Source organism: Myotis nattereri (assembly GCF_964212035.1).
Source record: "Myotis nattereri genome assembly, chromosome: 3".
Classification (NCBI taxonomy): Eukaryota; Metazoa; Chordata; class Mammalia; order Chiroptera; family Vespertilionidae; genus Myotis; species Myotis nattereri.
The window spans coordinates 160,347,714-160,368,644 of NC_138077.1; the positions used below are offsets into that span (position 1 = coordinate 160,347,714).

The window sequence follows — 20,931 nt, forward strand, 5'->3', positions numbered from 1 at the left end:
CTCTAGTATTTAAAGATACTAGGTAACAAGACCTAATGCAAACTGACTGCTTAATCTGGTGCTCATGGCTTTTAATACATGCCATTCACACTCTTTTTCTCTTTCATTAAAATGAGACTTAAGAAAAGGTGTACAACTCATTCAACAGGAGGCCACACTACAGACAGCTCTGAGAAACTTTGAGAAGCCCGTTACCTGCGCCAGGTCACACTATTTCACATTTAGTTGTGCATGTTTTAGTCACCAAAAAATTATCACCTGATAGAGTAAGACAAAGTCATTTTTGAAAGGGAGCCAATGACCAAATTAATCCTTTTATGGAGCTGTCTGATTTGATTAAGCTGTTGCACTACATTTTAAAACTCATTAACAGGAGCTATCAAGCCATTTTGTAAGTGATTTTTTTCTCGTGTCTTTGCAATTCACTGTCCTAGAAGGCTTTTGGTGTCAATCAAAATAGATGACAATGCTGAATCACTGGCTTAATAACATAATTCAGCAGCGGGTGAATTCTGCTGTCTCCGTGAAATCTGACCTTGCAGGAGTGGCTGATTTGCCTGTTGTCTTCTCTGATAAAAAAAAATGTATTTATAATGACATTGTGGGTGCATGTACATTGTACAGTGTATGTTATTTTATAACAGGTTTGTTTAATCTTAAACAAATTCCCTCTGATATGAGGCAAAAAGGAGAGACCTTTAAAAACAAGCCCTTTCCCCCCTCTTTCTCCTTTTCAGTCAACACTTCCTCAGATTCTGTCAGAAAGCTCCAGTGGAGAGAAATTCACAAGTGAAAAGAGAAGGAATATGGCTTTCCTGGGAGAGCTTACTGAAAGGAGAGGAGACAGTTGGATAAATCGGCATGAAGGAGATGAGCAAGGAGCATTTTCCAGGGCTGAAAGCTAAACATAACATAGTGGAGAATGAACTGCTTAGATACAAGGTATAGAGCCTGGCAAAGTCAGGCTTTGCAGATTTCTCCAACAATAACGATTTCCTTAAACAGAAATCTCTGAGATTTGCCATTGTAGGGAAAGTTATTTCTAGCAATGTAAGGAAATTATAAATAGGAATTAAATTCCCCTGTGTCCAAAGGACAGTGCAGCAATATTCCATGTTTATCTCAAAATTCATTAGAGAAATCACATATAAGAGTGATGGCACTGTTTAATGACCACTAAGGATGCTCAATAAATTAGGTTAATAAAATGTTCATTAATTTAATAAACATTGATTCAGGCCTTGCTATTTTCCCAATTTTGCACAAAGAAAAACTACGATCTATCCATGCCTTTGAGGCTTTTGAAGTAGCTGAATAAACATAAATGTAAACATGTAATTACTGTGCAGTGCAGAGGTAAACAAAATCGCAGAGGAAGGAACAACTAAAACTAGAGTTCATAAAGACATCACGGTAGGGGAGATATTTGAAGTCTTCCTTCTTTCCTTTCTTTCTTTTACTTTTCTTTCTTTCTTTCCTTCTTTTTTATTTTTTTTTAAAGCTTTATTGTTTCCATTTGGTCCAATGCATGGGAGAGGGCTCCAGGGTGGTTAAAAGAATGAGTAATGGTTTCAGGGAGAGAGAGGCCCAGGCAAAAGCCAGACACCAGGGGGACACAGAGGGGCCCCTCAAGGCCTCTGGGCTCCAAAGGCTCCTAGTCCTGCTCGAGGAGGAGCCTTTTGAAGAAATGCTCCCCGAGCCCAGCCTGGGGGCCCGCCAGCCTGCAGAGGTGAGTCAGGTGGTCACTCATTTTCTTGATGAGTTTCACCTCCTCATCCAGGAAGTGCTTCTCCAGGAGGTCTGAGATGCGTGTCTGTGCGGGTACAACCCAGGGTATGCAGTTCCACAAGAGCCTCATTCAGGTTCCTCTCCCAGGCCATGGCGGCTTCCATGGCGTCCTGAGTCCCATCCCACTCATCCTGGGAAGGCTCCAGCCCATCCTGGAAGAGAATGCGGACATCGCGCTGGTTTTGCATCTTCAAGAGATGCTCAGGGCCCTCATGCTTCTTCTCCGCCAACTCGCGGAAGAAGTGGCCCACACTCTCCAAAGCCACATTACTGAGGTCTAAATAGAAACCCAGGGAGAGGTAGGTGTAGGAGGCCCGCAGATGCAGGTTGGCCAGGCGGTTGATGGCAGCTTCCACCTTGGTGGAATAATTCTGACAAATTTGGGAGCTCATGGTTGTTCAGCAATAAGGAATTTAGAAAAAAAAAAAAAAACCACAACAAAACAAAACAGTGTTGGCTGGTGTCGGAGGCTGAGTGGTTCTGAAACTACCCAAGTGTGAGTGACTGAAAAAAAGGTTGGAGGATGGTCGGAGGCTGGAAGAAAGGATGTCCCTGGGTCTATTCCATGCAAACACTGTTGAAGCAAGAGACAGACCTGGAGGCCTGCCGCCGGCACTGCGGAGGCATTTCTTAGAGGATAAGTAGGAACTACTGAGAAAGGGAGAAAGGTGCATGGCACACAGAAAACATTTTAGAGAACTATGGAAGTTGAGGTTCCACGTTTCAAATGAATGGATGGATAAGGAGGGAAAGATGAGGCTAGAAAAGTAAGTTATTTTCCAGGCTAAAGATTTGAGGCAGCTAATGAATATTTGTACATAGGGACAAACTGTAATCCAGTTTCTTTCTTTTGCATGTGGCTTTCCAATTTTCCCCAGAACCATTTATAGAAGAGGCTTTCTTTACTGACCAGGGGCACTCAAACTTTTTAAACAGGGGGCCAGTTCACTGTCCCTCAGACCATTGGAGGGCCGAACTATAGTTTAAAAAAAAAACTATGAACAAATTCCTATGCACATATCTTATTTTGAAGTAAAAAAACAAAATGGGAACAAATACAATATTTGTATTTGCATGTGGCCTGCAGGCCATAGTTTGAGGACCCCCGCTACTCCATTGTGTGTTTCTGGCTCCTTTGTCGAAAATTATGTGCCCACATACATGTGGTTTTATAGCTGCACTCTTAATTTTGTTCCATTGACCTGTGTGTCTGTTTTTCTGCCAATACTATGCTGTTTTGATTATTGTAGTTCTGTAGTATAATTTGAAGTCAGGTGTTGAAGATCACCTTTGCGATGTACTTTTGGGAAACTGACCGACATGAAGACTATAGAAATATCTGAGTTCTTCCTCATTATAGAAAGCACAGTGAAAATTTTTGCATTTCCTTATTTCTCTGGCAAAGGAATTCCTTCCATAATTTATCTATTTTTGTTAGAAAACAAAAATTAAGGAGGCCATAAAATGTTAAATAAGTTTGAGAATTCAGGAACAGGCATAAGTGTGTGTGCTGGGGGAGGGGTGTCGGATGGTTTAAGATAATGGGGTAGGTTTTCAGCATGTAAATTTAAGATGCTTATAAATCACCCAAGTGTGAGTGTCTAGTGGACAGCTAGATCTATGGGTTGAGAGCTCAGGAGGCAGAAGAAATAGTTTAAAGTCTCATTACAGAAGACGTGGAAACAACATCAAAGAAATGAACAAATCTGTTCAAGAGAAAGAGTAGAAGTAGAGAAGAAGACAGGTAGGAAAACCAGCAGTAAAATTAGGCTGGGAAGAAGAGAACTGTTTATGGAAACTGAATGAGAAGTGGTGGGGCATTCAGGATAAAATGGTAATATAAAAGCTGGATGATTTTCAGATAATACTCAGTGGGTACGTGTTTAAACAATTCTGTGCCTTAGCTTTTAGCTCTAGATACTTGTTCATTTGTACATAATGATGCATAACTGTGTTGAGTCCCCAAATTCACCTTTCTAACAATTCAGCAAGCCAACAATCTTTGCAATGTGTTTGTTATGAAATAAAGTGCCTTTTGAATTTTGTTTAGTCAATTTGTGGATCCACAGAGTTCTGTTAATCTTCTGTCTGCCCCTCTAGGTCCACTCTCTACTCTTTGCCCCTCTGCTCTGGGAGGCTGATCATTATGGATTGATCAATGGACTGTATTTGCCATGTGGCTTTTAAATGGGTTTGGCCAATGAGATGCTCTGCGGGAGCTGGGAGTGAGAAGGGAGAGTTTGGGATTTCCCCCCATATCTGTCTACACCCCTTTATTGAAGGCCTCAGTTTTTTCAGGAGCCCTCTCTATACAATACCTTCTATGGCAGCGGTTCTCAACCTGTGGGTCACAACCCCTTTGGTGGTCAAACAACCCTTTCACAGGGGTCGCCTAAGACCATTCTGAATATCAGATATTTACATTACGATTCATAACAGTAGCAACATTACAGTTATGAAGTAGCAACGAAAAGAATTTTATGGTAGGGTCACAACATGAGGAACTGTATTTAAAGGGCCAGAAGGTTGCCCTGACCGGTTTGGCTCAGTGGATAGAGCGTCGGCCTGCGGACTGAAGGGTCCCAGGTTCGATTCTGGTCAAGGGCATGTGCCTTGGTTGCGGGCACATCCCCAGTACGGGGTTTGCAGGAGGCAGCTGATCAATGTTTCTCTCTCATCGATGTTTCTGGCTCTCTATCCTTCTCTCTTCCTCTCTGTAAAAAATCAATAAAATACATATATTAAAAAAAAATAAAGGGCCAGAAGGTTGAGAACCACTGTTCTATGGGTTCCTGTACCACTTTCATGGTTGGCCTAAAGATGGTACAAGGCTTCTTGGCATTTAAACCCCCAAGACTGCAATTACTGCTTGACTGCTTTCCTCAGTCCCTGGTGGAGGGTTCTGAGTCCCACAGAGTTTATTAACAGCTCCTTTATTAAATTCTCAAATCACCCAGATCACTGTGCTATCTGGTTTGCTGTGAGGAACAGGTTATCTCATGAAACAATTTATCAGTTGTCACTGATCTATTTTTCCATTGGCTTCTAGTATGAACAAGGAGTGTATTTGAGAAGATGAGGTAGGAGAAGAAGCAGAATACATCTAGGAAGGCACAGGTTCCTAAGTTTTAGAGTCTGGCTATCTGCACAGAGCCTTGCAGCTAGCACCAGATCATTCCTCTGGGGGGCATTTCTGTTCATCCATTTTGAAATAAATAAAGGACATAAGAAAGCTGCAATGGTCCACATTTCACCCCAGAAGAACTGACAGGTTGGGGGATGCAACCTCATGTATCTGGGTTTTCAGGTAACTGCTATTTGAGTTCATGCTGAGAAACATCAATTCTGTGGTGAAGTTCCATAAATCAGGCTGCCATACAATGAACAACGCCTACAGTTGCAAAGATGTTTTTGTACTATTTTTGGCATTGTACAAAGAAACTAAGGTGGCAGAAGAAAGAGTCTTCAAATGTATAAAAGATTATTCTTTTGGTAGAGGTTGGGGTTGGGGCAGAGACTCTCAGCACAGAAGCATGGCTGTGCAATGCAGCCTTACCCCTTCTCTACCTGGGAACCAGCCTACAGCAACAGAAGAACGGAAAAGACAAACACAGACTCAGCTTTTAATAAAATGTCAAGACAGATTCTATTACATTTTTAATATTTTCTAAAAACAACTAAGTTCTCCCAGGAGGAAGTACAGAGATGCTGAGGGAAAATCTTAAGATTTCAGTGGTTGGAGTCCAGCCTTGACAGATCTCAGGAAATGCCACACACACACACACACACACACACACACACACACACTTCCAGAAAGTGGAAGATGTGCCTTGAGATGCTGAAGCTGGACCCTTTGCTGGCAAAACAGGTCACTTTCCACCCCCAACAGAACCATAGTAAGTTTAATGAAAAAGAGGAAACAAGGCCAAATGGAGATTCAGACAGACAAGCACGTTTTTAGGAGGCATTGTGTCTTTGTGGAAGCTTAGGGAAGAGAACCTGTGCATCGTGAAGCTGTGCTGGACAGGAATGCTAACCTGGACCTGCTTCAAGAGGACTCAATAAAATGCCTAGTCTAGAAAAACAACAAATGAATAATAAAGAAGAAACAATCACATCATTGATACAAAGATACTCTAAGATTGCCGTAACCAGTTTGGCTCAGTGGATAGAGCGCCGGTCTGCGGACTGAAGGGTCCCAGGTTCGATTCCGGTCAAGGGCATGTACCTGGGTTGCGGGCACATCCCCAGTAGGGAGTTGTGTAGGAGGCGGCTGATCGATGTTTCTCTCTCATCGATGTTTCTAACTCTCTATCCCTCTCCCTTCCTCTCTGTAAAAAAATCAACAAAATATATATTAAAAAAAAGATACTCTAAGACAAAAGCAAAAAGGAGCAAAATTTTTGAACAAAGTGCATCCTTTTGTAAAATATTACCATATTTACAAAATATGGTAGGGTAGATGAAAATTGTGAACGAAGATTTTGCCATGAATTTGGATAGAAAAAAAACCTCAAATGAGAACTCTCCCTGGGGCTCCCGCTGGCTTCTCTGGGATCGGTTGCATGACATAAACTGATGAACAAAAACAGATCCAGAGACAGAGAAGCATGGATCAGACTGTCAAACCTCAGAGGGAAGGTAGGGGAGGGTGTGGGTAAGGGGGAAAGATCAACCAAAGGACTTGTATGCAAGCATATAAACCTAACCAATGGACACAGACACCAGGAGGGTGAGGGCATGAGTGGGGGGATGGGGGAGAAAGGGGAGGATAAGGACACATAAGTAATACCTTAATCAATAAAGAAAACATAAAAATAATTTAAAAAATAATATGATATCTGGGATTTGCTCCAAATTAATACAGAAGAAAGGAATTGGGTAGGAATATAGATGAAACAAAACTGGTCATGAATCGAATCTGAAGCTGAGTAATAGGTGCTGGGGGTTCATTAATCTATTTATTTTTTCTGTAATAAAAAGTTAAATAGATATAGAAGTCTGCCCTGATTACTTTCCAGTGACAATCAATATTAATAATTTGATATATTTTCCCCAGAAATTTTTCTATGTATAAATTGCAGAAAAGAGTAGTGGAGAAGGCTTGATCTTGATTTTATTTAATTAAATGGACTCACTAGAAAAAAAACAAATACTCCAAATGAAGCAGTCATCTAGATGAAAGAAGATAAATAATAATACAGAAATGAAAGAATTCAGGGAAAATATGGTAGAATAGTAGTAGAAAATAAGAACTTAGCAGAACTTAGCGAAGGTATATAAGAAAAAATAGAAAGATTAAATAAATGAAAGCAAAAGAAGAGTACAGGAGTAAAGAGATACTATGGAAAACACGGTAGATTCACAGATGATCAGAATGAGTAAATTAATGCAATGGAATAGAAGTAAACAAAGACTCAGACTCACCAATGAGACATAGCACAGTAAGGTTACTGGGCTTAAAATAAAAACCTTCTGAGCAGACAGATGAGAGGATCAAGCCAATTTTACATAAAGAAAAAAAATTCAAGCTAGCCTTCTATTCTTTTACAACACTGAATATCAGACACAACATCTACAAGATTCTCAAGCAAAGAAAGTTTAAGATAAGGATTATATATACATACAAACTCTTCTTCAAGCACAAAGTTCAAGTAAAAAAGTTACAAACAACTTTAAGATGCAAAAACTAGAAAAATGTTATTTTTCTGATCCTTTTTTTTGTCAGAAGTTGTTAATTTGATGAAATCACCTTTATCTATTTTTTGCTTTTATTACTTGCGCTTTTGGGGTCCTATCCAAACAAATAATTTCCCCTATGTTTTCTTCTGGTAGTTTTACAATTTGGGGTCTTACACACTTAAGTCTTTAAAAAATGGGTAATTGTACAGTGATCTTAACACTTTTAGAGCCTAGACAAAGAAGAAAATCTTCAATTGATTTATACCAAACCTTGAAAAAGAGAAATATGGGAAAACTATAGACATTTCATTTCTGAGTTAATGATGTAAATCTTAAATAACTTATTAGCAAGTGATTAAAAAGAAAACCTTTTCATAATCCAATATATAAATATGGAAAAAACTGCATTAAATATAAATAGAAAGCTCCATAAATTATTATAAAGCACATTCTTATGCACATACTCCCTAGGTCAAGCAAGAATTCAAACATCACCAGTACCCTAGAAGCCCGCCAGGTAATTTTGTCCAATCACCACTCTCTCTTCTTCCTTTTTAAAAAATATGTCTTTTATTGATTTCAGAGAGAGAAAGGGAGAGGGGAGAGAGACAGAAACATCAATAATGAGAGAGAACCATTGATTGGTTGCCTCCTGCACACCCCCTATTGGGAATCGAATGTTGACCTCCTGGTTCCTGGGTTGATGCACAACCACTGAGCCACACCAGCTAGGCTCCTCTCTGTTATTTAAAGGTAACTATTATCCTTACTTTCATGGTAATGATTTATTTTTCTTTATATGTTTACCACCTAAATATGCGTTCCTAAACACTTTAGTTTAGTTTTGTCCACTTTTGAACTTTATATCTACACTAATAAAAGAGAAAAATGGTAATTGGCGTACGGCGATACCTTTTTCATTGGCTAATCAGGGCTATATGCAAATTTACTGCCAACTAAGATTGGCAGTTAACTGCCAACAAGATGGCGGCTAATTTGCATATGTAGGCACAATGCAGGGAGGAGAAAGGGAAAGCAGGAAGAAGCCCCCTGCCACTGACAGTGATCTGAAACCCAGGGGGGAGCTAAGAGCCATGATCGGAGAATCAGGCGCCTTTGCCGCCCTGGCCAGTGATAGCAGGAAGTAGGGGTGGAGCCAGCGATGGGAGCTGGGCACGGTCGAAGCTGGCAGTCCCAGGAGCTAGGGGTCCCTTGCCTGGGCCTAAAGCGAAGCCCACGATCGCGGCGCCCCCCGCTGCCACTGCAGGTCCCCGCTCCCTGGGCCGGACGCCTAGGCCAGAGGCATTAGGCCTGGGCAGGGGCGGAGCCTGCAACCGCGGGGAGCTGGGGGTCCCCTGCCCAGGCCTGACACCTCTGCCGGAGGCCTCAGGCCTGGTCAAGGGGCCGATCCGGTGATTGGTGATCGGAGGATGATGAGGGTCAACTCCTCTGGCCGAGGCATCAGGCCTGGGTGGGGGACGGAGCCGGGGATTGGGGGGATATGATGGTCCCCTTGCCCAGGCCTGAAGCCTGGGTCAGAGGTGTCAGGCTTGGGCGGGGGGGGGGGAGGGGGGCGGTGGAGCAAGCGATCAGAGGGAGATGGGGGTCCCCTGCCCAGGCATGATTCCTGGGCCAGAGGCCTCAGGCCTGGGCGGGGGCCAGAGCCAGTGATCGGGGGGAGATGGGGGTCCACTGTCCAAGCCTGACACCTCTGGCGGAGGCGTCAGGCCTGGGCAAGGGGCTGATCAGGCGATCGGAGGGTGATGGGGGTCAATGCCTGAGGGCTCCCAGTATGTGAGAGGGGGCAGGCTGGGCTAGGGGCACTCTCCCCCCCCCCCACCCAGTGCACGAATTTCGTGCACCGGGCCCCTAGTATATATATATAAAATCATGTAGTATATATATTCTTTTATGTCTGGCTCTTTTGGGGGATGAGGGATACAATGTTATATTCCTGAGGTTTATTCACCTGGCACATAGGTTTGTAATGTTTAACTGCCATTAATATATAATATTTCATTCGTGAAAGTACCCCAATTTGTCTATTACTTCGTTAATGAACTTGTACATTATTTGCAATTTTTGAATATTATAAATGATGTTGCTCTAAACTTTCTTGCCCTGAAGAATAAGAAATCATTATGTCCAAGTGAAATTTATCCAGGAACGCAAAGATGGTTCCATACTGGGAAATATGTAGATCTAATTGTCATTTTAATGGGTCAAAATGGAAAATAATAACTTCATATGTACAGAAAAATATTTGAAAGATCCAAATCCATTTTTTATAAACACTCAACAAAAGAGTAGTAATCAAGGGTTGGTTACTTAACACGAGATAATATACTTATCTCTTTCTTAAAGCCAATGCCATTCTTAATAGAAAAAACACTAGAAGTATTCTCACAAGCAAAGGATAGCAAGTATTAACATTATCATTTAACAATGTACAGGTTTACAATCTCATCAAATTATGAAAAAAATGAGAGGTAAAAATGTTGGAAAGGAGAAGATATAGTAAGATTTAAATTTTAAAAATCATACTAGCAATAAAGAAATATAGTAATGCATTAGCTTATAAAACTAACACATGGAAATCAATAGCCTTCATATAAGACTCCATTTGAAACAGCAACAAAAATAATAAAACACCTATAAATAAGTTTACCAAGAAAATGTTCAGGCTTCTATTAGGGGAAAAAGCTTATAAAGTAGGCATAAAGAATATAAAACAAGACTTCAGCAAATGAAAAGGCATACACATGCCTTTTTGATATGAAGCTGTAGAATCATAAAAATGTTAATCTTCCCTAATTTATAAATTTAATTAAAATACAAACATGTTTTTTTCCTGTAACCCGATGAGCTGATTTTTAAATTTATAAACTAGAACCATCGAAAAACAAGTAAGAGGGGAGAACTAGCTTTGTTAGAAATTAGAATGTTGCAGAAAGCGTCAGTAATTGAAGCAGTCTGGTTCTGCTGCATAATAAGGCAAATGAATACATCCAATCAGCACAGCAGAACACTACAGATAATTATGGGCAATCTCACTCATGACCTAGATGTAAAAATCCTGAATAAAATATTAGCAAACTGAATCTAGTAAGACACACACACACACACACACACACACACATCCCTCAAGATCCAATGGGGTTTATTTTGGGAATACAAGGTTGGTTTAACATATCAAGGACAAATTAATATAATTTACCTAATTAACAGCATAAAAAATTAATGATATGTTCATCTTTGTCGATCAACCATCATCCATGTTTCAAACATTTAGCAAATTAGATAGAGGAGAGAACATATTTATCCTGACAAATGCTATCTACAGAAACAAAACAAAATAACTTTCAACAAACTTCATACCTACGAATAACTTGCTGACATCTTTCTCAGTTTGAAATGTGACAAGAATGGCTGCTATTGCCACTTTAATTCAACACTGTACTGGAAGTTCTAAACAGTGCACCGAAGAAAGAACAAGAAATAGAAGGAGTTTTTAATCAGATGGGTTCTAGACTTATGGGGCGACCATTTCATCTATACTAATAAAAGGGTAATATGCTAATTAGACCAGACGTCCTTCCTGACAAAACTGGGCCCGGGTGAAGCCGCCCACAGTCTTGGGTGCCAGCGGCTTGGGCTGTGGCCCGGGAGAGGGAGAAGCCACCTGCCCTGTGGTCCTGGGTGCCAGTGGCTGCGGCCCGGGCAAAGCCACCCGCCCATGGTCCTCTGAGGCTGACGCTGGCCTAGGTGAAGCGGGCCCTGGGTCCCGGGTGCCTGAAGCTGGCCGGAGGAGGGAATCCTGGGTCCCAGGTGCAGGGCTGAGGCAGAGGCGGTTAGGGGTGATCAGGTCAGCAAGGGAGCAGTTAGGAGTGATCAGGCTGGTGGGGAGTAGTTAGGGGCAATCAGGCAGACAGGGAGATGGGTGGTTAGGGGTGATCAAGCAAGCAGGCAGGCATGCAGGCAGAGGGGTTAGGAGTGATCAGGCAGGTGAGCGGTTAGGAGCCAGTGGTTCCAGATTGTGAGAGGCAGTCAGACATCCCCTGAGGGGTTCCTGATTAGAGGAGGGTGCAGGCCAGGCTGAGAGACCCCTTCCCCATGCACAAATTTCATGCACCGGGTCTCTAGCAAGGTCTATAAATGTCTAATTACTATGTTGTACATCTGAAACTAATATAATATTGTATTCCAACTATTATTGAAAAAAATTCTAAAGTACCTTTGGAAAGATACAAATTTCTCCTTGTTTACAGTTATTGTTTACCCAACCAATCCAATAGAATTCAGAGCTCATGGGCATAGACAATAGTGTGGTGGAGGCCTGGGAGGGGCGGGTGTGGGTGGAAAAGATCAATGGGGAAAAACAACAACACAAAAAACAAAGGGGACATCTGTAATACTTTCAACAATGATAAAAAACAAAGTTAGAAGAGATAGGGCAGATAGCACATGGAGATTTTATTATTTATTATAATAAACTAATGGGCTGGTGCACAAAATTTGTGCATGGGGGCGTGGGGGGAGATTGTCCCTCAGCCCGGCCTGTACCCTCTCCAATCTGGGACCCCTTGAGGGATGTCTGACTGCCGGTTTAGGCCCAATCCCTGTGGGATTTCTGGCTCCTAACTGCTCACCTGCCTGCCTGCCTGATTGCCCCTAACAACTCTGCCTGCTGGCCTGCTCGCTGCCACTTTCCTTCCCTACTGGCCTGCTCACCCCCACCTGCCCCCCTGCTGGTCTGCTCGCCCCCAACTACCCCAAAGGCCCCTCCCCCCACCAGCCTGATCACCCACAACTGCCCTCCCTTCGTGACCACTAACCACCTCTACCTTGGCCCTGCCACCATGGCTTTGTCCAGAAGAACATCCGGAAGGTTTCCTGAAAGGTCTTCCAGTTTAATTAGCATATTACCCTTTTATTAGTATTAGTGCATGGGTGGGGGCTGGCTGGTTTGCCCTGAAGGGTGTCCCAGATCAGGGTGGGAGGTTCCATTGGGATGTGGGGAGGACTGGACAAGGGGCCTGTGGTGGTTTGCAGGCCAGTCACACCCCCATGAGGTGAGGGTCCCCACTGGGGGTGTGTGGCCAGCCTGGGTGAGGGGCTGAGGGCTGTTTTCAGGCTGGCCATGCCCCCCAGGCGGACTCTTACTCCATGGAGGTGTGGCCAGCCTGGGTAAGGGGCTGAGGGCCATTTTCAGTCTGGCCACAGCCCCTTCAGGGTGAGGGTCCCCACTGGGGTGCCTGGGCAGCCTGGATGAGGGGTTGATGGCTGTTTTCAGACTGGCCAGGCCCCCCAGTGGGGACTTTCACCCCATGGGGGTGTGGCCAGCCTGGGTGAGGTGCTGAGGGCTGTTTTCAGGCTGGCCACACCCCCTTCAGGGTGGGGGTCCTGCTGGGGTGCCTGGCCAGCCTGTTTAAGGGGCTGAGGGCCATTTTCAGGCTGGCCACACTCCCTGGCGACCCAGGCCCCCAGCACCTTTTTGAGTGGAGGCCAGGGTGGGCTGGAAGCCTGGGTCACCCCTGGTGACCCAGGCCCCCAGCCACTCCTTCAGCGGTGGCCAGGGAGGTTGGAAGCTTGGCTTCCTCTGTCACCAGGGGCAACCCAAGCCTCCTGCTTGCTCCAGCTCCGTGGCTGCCGCCATCTTTGTTGGGTTATTTTGCATACTCGCCCTGATTGGCTGGTGGGCATGGCGGAGGGACGGTCAATTTGCATGTTTCCATTTTATTAGTGTAGATTATAACTAAATTTCCCCTTAAAAAAAATTCAGAGGTAAATTATTAGAATGAAAATGAACAAATTTTACCTACATGCAACACATGATTTTTCAAAGATAGTGTTGAGTGAAAGCTATACTCAAAGGAATACTTACTGTATTACTCCATTTATATAATGTTCAACAAACTGATAAAATTAAGTTATATGATTTAGTGACATATACATAGGTGATTATGTTATAAATAAAAACAAGGAAGTGATTATTATAAAAGTCAGAAAAGTTACCTCTGAGAGGGAATTTCTGGGTCATGAGGAAAAGCAGTGTGGTCTGAGAGTAGAGAGGGGCCATTAAGAACTCTGGGTTTTATCCTAACAGAAATGGATTTATTGAAGTTTTGAGCTAGAAAATACTATTTTTCTGGCATTTTTTCAAGGGGACAACTGAACAATTGTGGGTTGTGGAAGAACAGAACTGTAAGCAGAGAAGGAAACCAGTTAGGAGGTGGCTGCAGTAGTTCAGCTGAGTGATGTTGGTAGCTCAGATTATGGGATTGTATTAGCTTCTATTGCTGCTGTAACAAATTACCACAAACTCAGGAGTGTAAAACAACACAATTTACGTTCTGTAAGTCCAAAGTCTGATGTAGGTATCACTGGGCTAAAATTGAAGAGTTGGCAGAGCTGTGTTCCCTCCTGGATACGTTAAAAAGAATTAATTTCCTTGCCTTTTCCAGCTTCTAGAGACTACATACATTCTTTGGCTCATGGCGCCTGACCTTCCTCTTCAGAAACAGCAATGTTGCATCTCTGTCATCATTCTTTTAAAAAAATTTATCTTTATTGTTGAAAGTATTACAGATATCCCCTCTTTTACATCCACTGCCCCTTCCACTGAGCTCCTGTCCCCTCCCCAAGCCTTTCCCATACTATTGTCTGCCTGTGGGCTATGCATATATGCATGTAAGTTCATTGGTTAATCTCTTTCCCCCATGTTCCCTCTGAAATAAGTCAGTCTGTTGCATGCTTCAATGTCTGTGGATCCTTTTTGTTTACCAGTTTATTTTGTTCATTAGATTCTACATATAAGTGAGATCATGTGATACTTGTCTCTCTTTGATGGGCTTATTTCACTTAGCATAATACTCTCCAGGTCCCTCCATGCTGTCTCAGGTGTAAGAGATCCTTCTTTTTTATAGCTGCATAGTGTTCCATTGTGTAAATGTTCCACAGCTTTTTTATCCTCTCATCTACTGATGGGCACTTTGGCTTTCTCCAGATCTTAGCTATTGTAAATAACACTTCTATGAACATGGGGATGCATATATTCTTTTTCATTGGTGTTTCTGGATTCTCAGGCTATATTCCTAGAAGTGGGATCACTGGGTCCAATGGCAGTCACATCTGCCTTTGACTCTGACTTCAGCTGGGTAAGAGTCTCCTCTTTTAAGGACTCATATGACTAGATTGCATTCACCTGGATAAGACAGGACAATTACCCCATCTCAAGGTCTCTAACTTTCACATCTGCAAAGTCTCTTTTGACAAGGTAAGGTAAGGAATTTAAGGTAACATCCATAAGTTATGGGAGTAGGATATCTATTAGGAACCATTAGGATATCTTTGAGGGCTTTTATTCTGCCTATCAGAGATGGTAAATGTGGAAATGGAGAAGAAAGAACATATAGTATTCAACTGTCTTTGAGAAGCAGACTGAGTGCTTCTGGTAGCCTCTGCCTACCTACTGAATTAGGTCCCCATATGATGATCACCTAAACGAGGCCATCCTATAGGAATTAAGACACCCCACACTTCAATTCAGGCCTGTCTTGAATTTGTTTCTTTGCTCCCATCTTGCTTAGTCCTACTTATTATCACTTTTCAAGGTCAAAGACATTCAGACCAACTCAAGTCTTCGCTTATGCATAATTTCATGATGGCTTTGTAGGCAGAATTGTATCTGCTCTAGTACAAATGGTTGTAAATGCACAGAAATCAATCAGAACACTCACTGTGTGATCTTAGTCTATCTATAATAACAAAAGTATAATATGCTAATTAGACAAGACAGCCTAATACCTTTCAGATGTCATTCCGGACATCCTTTCAGATGAAGCCATGGTGTCAGGGGCTGAGGCAGAGGCAGTTAGGGGTGATCAGGTAGGCAGGTGAGCAGTTAGGGGTAATCAGGCAGGCAGGCAAGAGGTTAGGGGCAATCAGGCAGGCAGGCAGGCCATCAGGAGCCAGCTGTCCCAGATTGCGAGAGGGATGTCCTCCTGCTGGTTTAGGCCCAATTCTGCCAGCAGTTGGACATCCCCGAAGGGTCCTGGATTTCGAGAGGGGGCAGGCCGGGCTGAGGGACACCCCTCCCCCTGTGCACGAATTTCATGCATCAGGCCTGTAGTTATTAATAAAACATTGGCTGGACATGTTTGAGTTGATTTACCTTCCACCTAGAAATAAGTGTATGGCTCTTTGAGTCTTTAGCCACATTCCTTAATGTGATAAATAATTAGATAAAGTGTAGCTAATGGGCTATATTGCTCTATTATCATAGTCTTCACCTTAGTTCCTCCTTAAACCCGGTCTGTTCCCAGTCATCATCCCAACTTCCTTCTTCTCTATTCTCACCAGATCTTCTAAAAATGACCCTAATAATCTTATGCACAATTTCTCCACAGGATGGAGGAACTGTTTCAAAACTGTATTTGGAGAAGCCAGTTCCATCTCTATAACTGTATGAAGTATAACAAACAATTCTATAAAAAAAGTCAATGTTCAGCTCTTCCCTAGAAAACCCTTGGTAAATAGTAAAAAATTATAAATTTCCCCTAATTTTTTTTGAGTCAATTGAATACACGGAGTGAAAAACAACAGCCATACTTCTGTTTCTTTTAGACTAAGAAAAAGAAAAGGCTGATTAACATGCAGGGGAAATGTGTAGCATTTTGGTTTAAAAGACCAAATTAATACTATCTCTGTGTTATACTCTTTACTTTTATACTTTCCGTAAAATGAAGGTATATTCATATGTGTGTGTATGAGAGGGAAAGAAAGGAGAAAGAGAGAGAGAGAATGAGAAAAGTCATCCACAAATATAAGAACACTTTATCCTTAAATATCAATTTTAATACTCAACATTACCATATGCTTTTAGGTGCTTTAGTTGCTTCTGATAAAACAAAACAGAACAACACCCTAAATTTGCTTTGGATTTTCTGGACCTTCACTCTAGGATCTGCACTGCATACACAGGTCTTTGTTAAATTGGAAGTGGGAGACATTACCATATACAGCATTTGAGATTTGGATCTATAACTACATCTCCTTTAGGCCCTCTTGACTTTCCACTGTAAGTCTCTCAACTTTCTGTGAGCTGCTTGACATTTGATCTGGGATCATTCAAGCTGCCCTTCCAGGCTCTTCTCTTCACTGTGTCTTTAAACTCCTTGAGGCAGTGATGTGACTAGAATGAACACAGAGCTTTCAGACAGAACTAGCAAGTAGCTCTGAATTTTTTATCATGTTTTCTCCAACTTTCTTCCTCAAATTTCCCTCTTTGTGAGTCCATCTTTCTCTCAGGCTATGTATGTGTCTGTTTCAGCATCATTTTCAGAGATTACCAAAAAATTATTTTTTCAAATCAGTTGACTGTCTATCTGATTAAATGATTGTTCAATACTGTACTGGATTCACTTTGGACAGTAAGCCCTCACCAATTGTTTTCCATTAATCAATTCATTCATCTTTCTGACAAAAATTGTATTCAGCACTTCCTGTGGATCAGCCTTTGTTCTAGGCACATGGGATTCAGTGGTGGCAAGAATAAACTATGTTTCCAGATTTATGGACGTTATAGTCTGATGGAGAAGACCATTGTTAGTGAAATGAACCTGTAAAAAGTTTGCAGTTATAATTACTCTGGATGTAGAAGTTACTGTGAAAATGTGTCATGGAACATTCAAGGAAGACGTTTCTGAAGTGATGTTTGACCTGAGATCTGAAAGACATATAAGTATTGACTAAGGGAAGAGATAGACTAGGTACATAGAAGGGAGCAGGCACAGCCAGGGAGAGGGAACAGCTCTGGTGGCAAGAAGCATGGAATGTTTGAGAAACTGGAATGAGGCCAGCGAGGTTAGGGCACAGAGAGCAAGGAATTTGGCAGGAGAGGTGATGCTGAGCAGCAGGCATAGGGCAGACAGTGGAGGATCTTACGGGCCTTGCGAATTTGATCTTTACTCCCAAACCAGAAAAACTAATGAAGGGCTTATTTAAGGGAGCATGACATCATTCAATTTTCATGTCTTCCCTTCCCTTCCCTTCCTTTCCCTTCCCTTCCCTTCCCTTCCCTTCCCTTCCCTTCCCTTCCCTTCCCTTCCCTTCCCTTCCCTTCCCTTCCCTTCCCTTCCCTTCCCTTCCTTTCTCCTTTCTTCTCCTTCTCCTCCTCCTTCTCTCTTACTTTCTTTCCTTTTTATTTATATTCTAGGGACATGTGTGTGCTATGAATAACAATTGTAAACAGGATACTCACAGAACTTTTAGAAGGTCTGTGACCTTTTGAATTTTCCATACAGAGATTCTTAATTGAATTCATAATCTTGTCCCTCCAAAGTGCTTTACAGGCAAATACCCAGGCAGCTACTAGGGTGGCTGTTGTTGGCTATATCGATATAACATATACTTCAAAGGGTAGTATTGACGGCCTTGCTTTTTCACCACTTCTTGAGCAAAATGAAGAGGGTTTAGCCTGTTAGAGTCAGCCTCAGAGAGGTTGCAGAGTACACAGGGCTCCTGTAATCATTTCTGTGCAAGTGCCTTTCTTTTCTTATCAGTCTCCAAAGAAAAATAAGCTGCTTTTGATGTAACACCTCCTGTGATCTCAAGGTAGAGGCTTTCAAATGTGATAGAATAATCCCTGAGAACTTACTTAGGGCAAGCCTCCAGCTGGGTGTGCTGGGAGAGAAGGAAGTAGTGGTTGCTCACGAGAAGATGAAATCTTAATGAAGAATTGGGTATATAAACAAGTGAATAAGAATGTGACAATCCATAAACCTGAGAAATCTGACGAGCAGCCAACTTCGAAGGGCAGTTGGTCCTAAAAAATAACTCATCAGAAATGACAGCCTCAAGTGCCAAGAGGCTGGCACTTAACTTTTGTAAGAAATTTACAAGCAAACCTACCCCTGTCCCTGTCCATTTTGTGATTCAAAAACCACCAACCACATTTGGACAAAGCCCTAGCTTGCCCTTCATTTCTCTAAGCATCTGTCCACCTCTAAGCAAACTAGGCAAAGATTCCTTATGTTCTACTTGCCCATAGGCCACCACAGAAGGGGTAGATAAGCCAAAAGCAAGTGATAGTTACAGGAGAATCAAAGAGTTAAATGTAAGAAGCGAATCACAAAAAAGAGAAAAGTATGGGTATTATTATGCTTCCATGATAGATTTTAAAATGCAAAATATATCATTGTATTTATATTAAAACACAAAGCAGGCTTTGTGTACTAAACATTAAAGTACATATGCAGGCTTTATGTACTAAACATTAAAGAAATAAGGATCTCTCCACACCTGTCGCCCACAGAGAGACCAAGAAGAGCAAATAAAACCACCCATAGCCCCTGTCTACAGCATATCAAACCATTACGTTGCATACCTGAGAATAATATGTTTTATGCCAACTATATCTAAAAAGAAAAATAATAAAACACATCAACCAATAAATAGAAGTGCTCAGATGCCTCATAGCCCCTGCCCTACCTAGCTTTGTCCTGCTCGGGTGGCCCACCGTGAGGCTGGTCGCTTAGTAAGCCAGGGAGACTTAGTAGAAAGCCAGTACAAAACACCACAACCAACTAAAATGGACTTTAGTGAATTATTCTCATGAAAATACAGAAACTCAAGTGGGAAAGCAAAAGGACATTAACAAGTTTGGAATTTTATTTAATGTGGATTTATGGACTTCATGATAAAAACACACACACATCGATTAACAGTAACTTACTACCAAACAAAACCTTATGTGTATAATAGTTGAAAATAAAATTGTCAAACACTTTCATAGTCATCTCATTGTCCCAGGTTTCTAATTCCTAAATACTTTTTCATAATTTAGTCCATTTTACAAAAGGGCACAATGACTGGGGCACAGTAAAAATGTTAAAAGTATAAACATATGTAACATCTGAGCTATTGACTAGCACATTGATTGCTAAATTTATCTGCATCTCTATGTAAACATATTAAACAGATTCCTGCTGGACACATATGATGATCAGAGATTCTTAGAGTAGGAGAGGGTCCTTAAAATACATCAAATTTAGCTTTCCATGCAAAGTGGGTATTATAATGTGCATCATAAATGGCAGGTAGTCAGGACCTCAGATGAGTTCTCAAAGTGTGCTACACCGATCTTACCCCAAATCTGTAATCATCATCATCATCATTATCATCTACCACTTAGCAACCTCTGTGAGCTAGAAACCATGCTATTTTTTATTATTATTTACTAGAGGCCTAGTGCACAAAAATTTGTGCGCTCAGGGGGGAGAGGGGGTCCCTCAGCCCGGCCTGTGCCCTCTCACAGTCTGGGACCCCTCGGGAGATAACGACCTGCTGGCTTAGGCCTGCTCTTGGGTGGCAGAGGGCAGGCCCAATCCCTAGGTGCAGCCCCTGGTCGGGCTCAGAGCAGGGCTGATTGGGGAGTTGGGGCGCCACCCCCTGTCATGCACAGAGCAGGGTCGATCAGGGGGTTGGGGAGCTCCCCCCTGTCACTCACAGAGTAGGGCCTATAGGGGAGTTGGGGCACCGCCCCCTGTCACACACAGAGCAGGGCGGATCAGGGGGTTGGGGTGCTGCCACTGTCACACTCAGGGCAGGGCCGATGGGTAGGTTATGGCTCTACCCCGTCACACACAGAGCAGGGCCCATGGGGGGCAGGGAGGGGATTGGGGTGCTGCACCTTGTCACACACAGAGCAGGGCTGATCAGGGGGGTTTGGTCGCTGCCCCCCTATCACGCTGATCCCGGTGCTGGGAGGCATATTACCCTTTTACTATATAGGATAGAAGCCTGGTGCACGGGTGGGGGCCGGCTGGTTTGCCCTGAAGGGTGTCCTGGATCAGGGTGAGGGTCCCCACTGGGGTGCCTGGCCAGTCTGGGTGAGGGGCTGAGGGCCGTTTTCAGTCTGACGGGTGACTGAAGCTCCCAACCTGTCCTTTTTTCCTTTTTTTTTCATTCTGGGACAGCTTTAGCTCTGAGGCTCGGCTCCAGCTATGAGACTTCCACTGCTGAAAGCAGGTTTCTGGCCTTTGTTTACCCTTCTGTATTTGAAACAATGTTGCGGTCCTGCTGGCTGAAGCCCGGGGTTTTGTTTAGCTTCTATTTTTGTAACATAGTTGCTTAGAGTGCAGCTGAGAGGCCGGCAGGCAGGTGGGGAAGCTTTGGCTTCCTCTGTCACTAAAGCAAGCAAGCCTCATGTTAGTTTCCAGCTGCCTGGCTGCCGGCCGCCATCTTGGCTGTCAGTTAATTTGCATATCTCGCTGATTAGCCAATGGGAAGGGTAGCGGTTGTACGCCAATTACCATGTTTCTCTTTTATTAGTGTAGATTTGTTTGAATCATAGCACCTGCTTTTTCCCCTTTATGCCAGTTTTCACAGCTGTAATACCATTTTACTAACGTGCTCATTTGGTCACTGTCCAGCTCACCACTGTACCATAAGTTCCTTGAG

General features: G+C 42.8%; 1 protein-coding gene and 1 pseudogene across 2 annotated transcripts in view; both read right to left on the reverse strand.

Moving 5' to 3' along the window:
• Nucleotides 1-20,931, reverse strand: part of ST6GALNAC5 (ST6 N-acetylgalactosaminide alpha-2,6-sialyltransferase 5) — a 161,604-nt gene that overhangs the window by 62,244 nt on the left and 78,429 nt on the right. The gene's annotated exons all lie outside the window — the stretch shown is intronic.
• On the reverse strand, nt 1,164-2,180 carry LOC308514927 (ferritin light chain-like; annotated as a pseudogene). The gene has a single exon. The product of its transcript is annotated as a ferritin light chain-like (transcript).